This window comes from Triticum aestivum, chromosome 2D (assembly GCF_018294505.1).
Source record: "Triticum aestivum cultivar Chinese Spring chromosome 2D, IWGSC CS RefSeq v2.1, whole genome shotgun sequence".
Taxonomy (NCBI): domain Eukaryota; kingdom Viridiplantae; phylum Streptophyta; class Magnoliopsida; order Poales; family Poaceae; genus Triticum; species Triticum aestivum.
In genome coordinates this window covers 608,499,380-608,505,763 of record NC_057799.1, presented here as the reverse complement: position 1 = coordinate 608,505,763, position 6,384 = coordinate 608,499,380, and positions in this window count along the sequence as shown.

Genomic DNA, 6,384 nt, shown 5'->3' with positions numbered 1-6,384 from the left:
CTCTCTCACGAGCAAAACATGATCAACACCAAAACTCCATGGGTGTTAGAATCATTACTATGTCATCTAGATTATTGACTCTAGTGCAAGTGGGAGACTGAAGGAAATATGCCCTAGAGGCAATAATAAAGTTGTTCATGATAAATGTTTATTATTCATGCTAGAATTGTATTAACCGGAAACTTAGTACATGTGTGAATACATAGACAAACAGAGTGTCCCTAGTGTGCCTCTACTTGACTAGCTCGTTAATCAAAGATGGTTATGTTTCCTAGCCATAGACATGAGTTGTCATTTGATTAACGGGATCACCTCATTAGGAGTATGACGTGATTGACTTGACCCATTCCATTAGCTTAGCACTCGATCGTTTAGTATGTTGCTATTGCTTTCTTCATGACTTATACATGTTCCTATGACTATGAGATTATGCAACTCCCGTTTACCGGAGGAACACTTTGTGTGCTACCAAACGTCACAACGTAAATGGGTGATTATAAAGGTGCTCTACAGGTGTCTCCAAAGGTACTTGTTGGGTTGGCGTATTTCGAGATTAGGATTTGTCACTCCAATTGTCGGAGAGGTATCTCTGGGCCCACTCGGTAATGCACATCACTATAAGCCTTGCAAGCATTGTGACTATGATCGGGATGAGTTTTCATTTGATGAACGGGATCACATCATTAGAGAATGATGTGATGGACAAGACCCATCCATTAGCTTAGCACTATGATCGTTTAGTTTATTGCTATTGCTTTCTTCATGACTTATACATGTCCTATGACTATGAGATTATGCAACTCCCGGATACCGGAGCAACACTTAGTGTGCTATCAAACGTCACAACGTAACTGGGTGATTATAAAGATGCTCTACAGGTGTCTCCGATGGTGTCTGTTGAGTTGGCATAGATCGAGATTAGGATTTGTCACTCCGAATGTCGGAGAGGTATCTCTGGGCCCTCTCGGTAATGCACATCACTATAAGCCTTGCAAGCAATGTGAGTAATGAGTTAGTTGCGGGATGATGCATTACGGAACGAGTAAAGAGACTTGCCGGTAACGAGATTGAACTAGGTATGATGATACCGACGATCGAATCTCGGGCAAGTAACATACCGATGACAAAGGGAACAACGTATGTTGTTATGCGGTTTGACCTATAAAGATCTTCGTAGAATATGTAGGAGCCAATATGAGCATCCAGGTTCCGCTATTGGTTTTTGACCACAGATATGTCTCGGTCATGTCTATATAGTTCTCGAACCCGTAGGGTCCGCACGCTTAACGTTCGATGACGATTGGTATTATGAGTTTATGTGATTTGATGTACCGAAGGTTGTTCGGAGTCCCGGATGAGATCACAGACACGACGAGGAGTCTCGAAATGGTCGAGACATAAAGATTGATATATTGGACCATGTTGTTCGGACATCGGAAGTGTTTCGGATAAAACCGGAGTGCCGGAAGGGTTTACCGGAACCCCCGGGAGAACTATTGGGCCTCTATGGGCCTTAGTGGGAAGAGAGGAAGGGACAGGAGGGGCTTGCCGTGCCCTCCCTTGGGTCCGAATTGGACTAGGGGAAGGGGGCGGCGCCCCCCTTTCCTTCCCTTCCCCCTCTTGCTTCCTTCCCCCTCTCTCCCTCTTGGTGGATTCCTACAAGGACTTGGAGTCCTTGTAGGATTGCCCTCTTGGGGCGCACCCTAGGGGCCGGCCGGCCCTCCCCTCCTCCCTCCTTTATATACAGGGGAGGGGGCACCCCATAGGCACACAAGTTGATCTTTAGCCGTGTGCGGTGCCCCCCTCCACAGTTTTCTACCTCGGCCATATCGTCGTAGTGCTTAGGCGAAGCCTTGCGCCGGTAACTTCATCATCACCGTCACCACGCCGTCGTGCTGACGGAACTCTCCCTCGGCATCAGATGGATCTAGAGTTCGAGGGACGTCACCGAGCTGAACGTGTGCAGATCGCGAAGGTGCTGTGCGTTCGGTACTTGATTGGTTGGATCACGAAGACGTTCGACTACATCAACCACGTTACTTAACGCTTCCGCTTTCGGTCTACGAGGGTACGTGGACACACTCTCCCCGCTCGTTGCTATGCTTCTCCTAGATACATCTTGCATGATCGTAGGCAATTTTTTTGAAATTACTGCGTTCCCCAACAAATACATGTCGTGTGTATATATGATTAAACGATTTGTTAGGAGAATACACTAGGTGAATAGATATTATGAAAATAACATACTAGGTGCAATCAATTTGAATATTTCTCTCTAAGTCAACGTATATCTTAGTGTTATGTTCTGAGTTATACAAAGGTGATACTAATTGAATGCCACTGCTTCTATGAGATCAAATGATGAGGCACATGGAGGAAAAGAACATAAGGTTGTATTGGAGTAATCTACATTTAGAATAGATTTGTGTTGAGAAAAAAATTGTCATTTGTGGAAATGAATGGAAAACTACAACAAATCTATGCTTTTGCATGGTGAGCCACAAACCTCGGTGCCCATTGTCTTCATTTCCACACATAAAGAATCTTAACAACAACACGATAACTATAATACAAGAATTATACCAAAAAATCACCATGTTTCTTTCAAACATAGTTATTTGGCTACAATGATTTTCTATATTCTTGTATTATAGTTGTTTACGACGTTTTTTGAGGCTTGTGTAAAAAAGATAAAGAAATGCAAAATGAATAGTTGTAATGAAGCATCAGAAATTGTCTTTTTTACACAAGCCACAAAAAACCTCGTTTTTCACCGAAAAATTTGTGCACACACATAGAATGTCCGGATATACACGCGGGGTGGGAGTCGACGGCTCCGCCACAGCTGCCCGCGCCGACAGCAGCTGCAACGCCACCACGAGAGACGTCGTCAAGCTCCTCATCTCTGGCAACGGGGAGGCTATGCTACCGAGGAAAAAGGCCAGGCGACAAGAGTGGGACAGCGGGGGACTCGATTGGCGGTGCCTTTGTCTTCCATGGAGGATGGTTGTGGTTTCGTGGTCGATTTATGGAAGAGGAGGAGATCTGTAGCGGGAGTGGCAGCTCAGATTCTCCTTTGGCTTTCTTGTTTAGTTTAGAGGCCACTTGGGACTTTGGGAGTCCGAGAGCACCTCCCCACAAGTTGGACCACTTCCGGACAATGCACACATACGTCCAGCATCCGTGTTCACTACACATAGCTTGGACGTATATAGTACGTATTTGCAAGTCTCAAAACCAAACATCGGAACTGAACACTTTTTTTGTTTAGTTTTAGCAGTTCCAGGTGGGAGACAACAGGTCAGCTGCATCGACAGCAGCAGCAGCAGCGCCGCTTCCGCCGCGACAGACAGGGCACCTCTGAACTCTCCCACCTCCCGGTAGGTGTAAACATATCATCTCCCCATGTGTGCATGCTCATCTTACGTCGCAACGACCGGTTGTTGAATTGCTTCTGTTAGTGGAGCAGTAAACCATTCCCATCACGCATGTTTTTCCACACGTGAACAGGGTTGACCTACACCTGTTGCTCCGTTCCAACATGTTATCTCGCCCACTCAAGTCAAAAGGTTGGGAATTTTCGGTGCCATTTCTATCAAACCATGGCTCAGCTCTACCCAAAATCTAGCGCCATTTCGCTGTTGATACGAGTGATGCCATGTGGATGTAACATGCGCGCCAACGTAAGAGGAAAGGCAAAAAAGAGTGGATTGACTGGCTCCCACCAAGACATCAACAGGAGTAACAACCGAACTATGTACATGTCTCAGGCTATTCTCATTTCTCACTCGAACTGGCATCATAAGGTGTGAACAAACTAAATGGGTTCCAAGTTAACTTCAATCACAGACAAGATCAACAAATGACTGGTGAACAAATGAAGCGTCTAAAAAGATAACCACAGACGGATACCACGACACTAGCGTTGTTTATCAGCATACACTGGGCACAAAGAACTCACACACTTACTCAATACCTGCTGATCGACACGAAATCATCGTCGTCTAGAACCCGGACCTCCTTCTCTCCCACAAAGTTCTCCCACCCGATGGCTACGACAATCTGGACAAACCCAACCCTCTTCTCAAGAGGGAGGGGAGTGTATGGCAACCTGAAAACAGGCCGCACTACACCGAGCTGGTCCAGGGTGGTGTCGAGAACAATCGGGTTATGCTCGCAGAAGAGCCATTTCATCAGAGGTAGTAGCTTCTCGTTTAGGGCCGCGTTCTCCCCTTCAAACATGAGGCTGTGCATGAGACCAGGGACGAGGTTAGTTGCTACAGAAATGACTCCAGTAGCGCCGTATTTCCACCTTGAGTCGTCATTGTTGCCTCTCCATATTGTTATGCCTTTGTCAATGTAGCACTTAACCCGCTCATGTCCAACACATTCTTTTTTTCTTTCTAGAATACACATAAGCATGTGTATCATCTTTTATTGAAGAAAGGGTTGAAGAAACCAACCACCAAGAGTACAAAGTGACCTTATGGTCGTCCATGGTTACAAAAAAAGATGACTACTCAATCGTATCCCACCTAATGCACCTAAAAGGTTCATGGAAGAAACGTTGCAGGTCCCCTTCACTAGTAGGAAAAGGGGCTTTTACCCCGGTTCATAAGGGTTTAGTCCCGGTTCAGGAACCGGGACTAAAGGGTCGTTACTAATGCCCTAGCCCTTTAGTCCCGGTTCTTACACGAACCGGGACTAAAGGCCGTCCACGTGGCCGGTGCGGGGAGCCTAGGCAGGAGGGCCTTTGGTCCCGGTTGGTGCCACCAACCGGGACCAATAGGCATCCACGCGTCAGCACCTGGCAGGAGCTGAGGTTTTTGTTTTTTTTGAAAGGGGGGGGGTTTGGGGGTTTTGGGGGTTAATTTAGGTTGTTATTAGGTAGCTATTAGAGAGAAGTGTCCTCTCTTATATCTCAGTGCTTGGTTTACCAACGCTACGTACTGCTATGCCTAAACATGGCTTAGATTGAAGTGAAGGCAACATGTGGTGCATGTCGAAAGTAATACTAATCCGGACTTGATCAAGTTTGGATTGTACTACTTTCGACACGCACCACATGCATGTTGCCTTCACTTCAATCCAATCCATGTTCATTTCACCCGCTGATATATAATAACTCTTCATGCACGCATCATGCATCATCATATATAATAACAAGTCCTACTAATCATCATCATACGACTTCTACTCGTTATTAATAACAAGTCATACGATCATCATCCTCACAGTCATCGAACCAACCCTACTTAATTGTTCTTAGCACATGATCATCAGTATTAGGTAGGACCGAAATACCCTCTTTAAGGTAAAATAGCATAAAACAATATAGACCCTGACTCTCCATTATGGAGAATGGAGATCATCCTGTCTCCAATTCTTGCGCCTCGCTTCCTTTTGCTTCCAAGAAGCTCCTTGCGACTGCCCATACATTTTTTCCATTCTTTGATTAGCATGTCTCCACTTCTTTTAGAAATCCGGTATGGACAGTTGAGATTCGTAGGATGACCTGGTTGTATATTCAAAACATCAAGCCTACCATTCTGATACATCAAATGAGGCACACAATCCTCTGGGATTCTTGTTGAAAAACATAGTAATAACTTCATAGTTAGCAATGATAATGCACTAGTTTTAGAACTATGCAAAATATGCACGGATGTCGTAATAGTAAGAAATCTTACCAGGGTATCTCCATAGTAGTTACCGTAGTTCAACACGTGCACTAGTGGCACGTATGGAGGACCATAATGATGAGGAGTTTGATTGTAGATATTGTAATTCTCAATATCAGTTCAAAATCCGACCAGATGAGTTTTCTCCTTATAAGTTAACTCAGAGCCATCGGTGTAGTAGGTTCTGTCTACCATGTTCCGCACATTGTTTGAACAATCAAAATAAGCTGTCAATGAAAATAAGCTGTCAACTATTTTGAAACGAACAATATAAATTAGCTAATAACTATGTTTGAGAAACTCACATAGCGGTAGAATTGGAGGCGTATCAACAAGGACCCAAATGTCCATATTGTCTTGCTCGATGTCAGGATCACCAAGATCCATGACAAGCATACCCTCATCAAAACCATACATCTTGCAAAATGCTTCCCAATTTTTGCAACCAAAATGGGTTACGCTCTCAGAATTATACAACTTTACTTCAAAATCTATATCATGATGGGTCCTTAGGTGAAATTTCTTTGTTTCCATACTTTCATGGTCTTCAAAACCCATCCTCTCCAAGACGTAGCGTCTTGCATGGCATGGGATAAGCTAGCCGAATTGTAAAAGATGAAAAGTACACGTTGAAATAGTTGAAGTCGTGCTTAATTACGAAAAAATAACACTTGTCGTCGTTGCGTACCATTTCAACATCGAA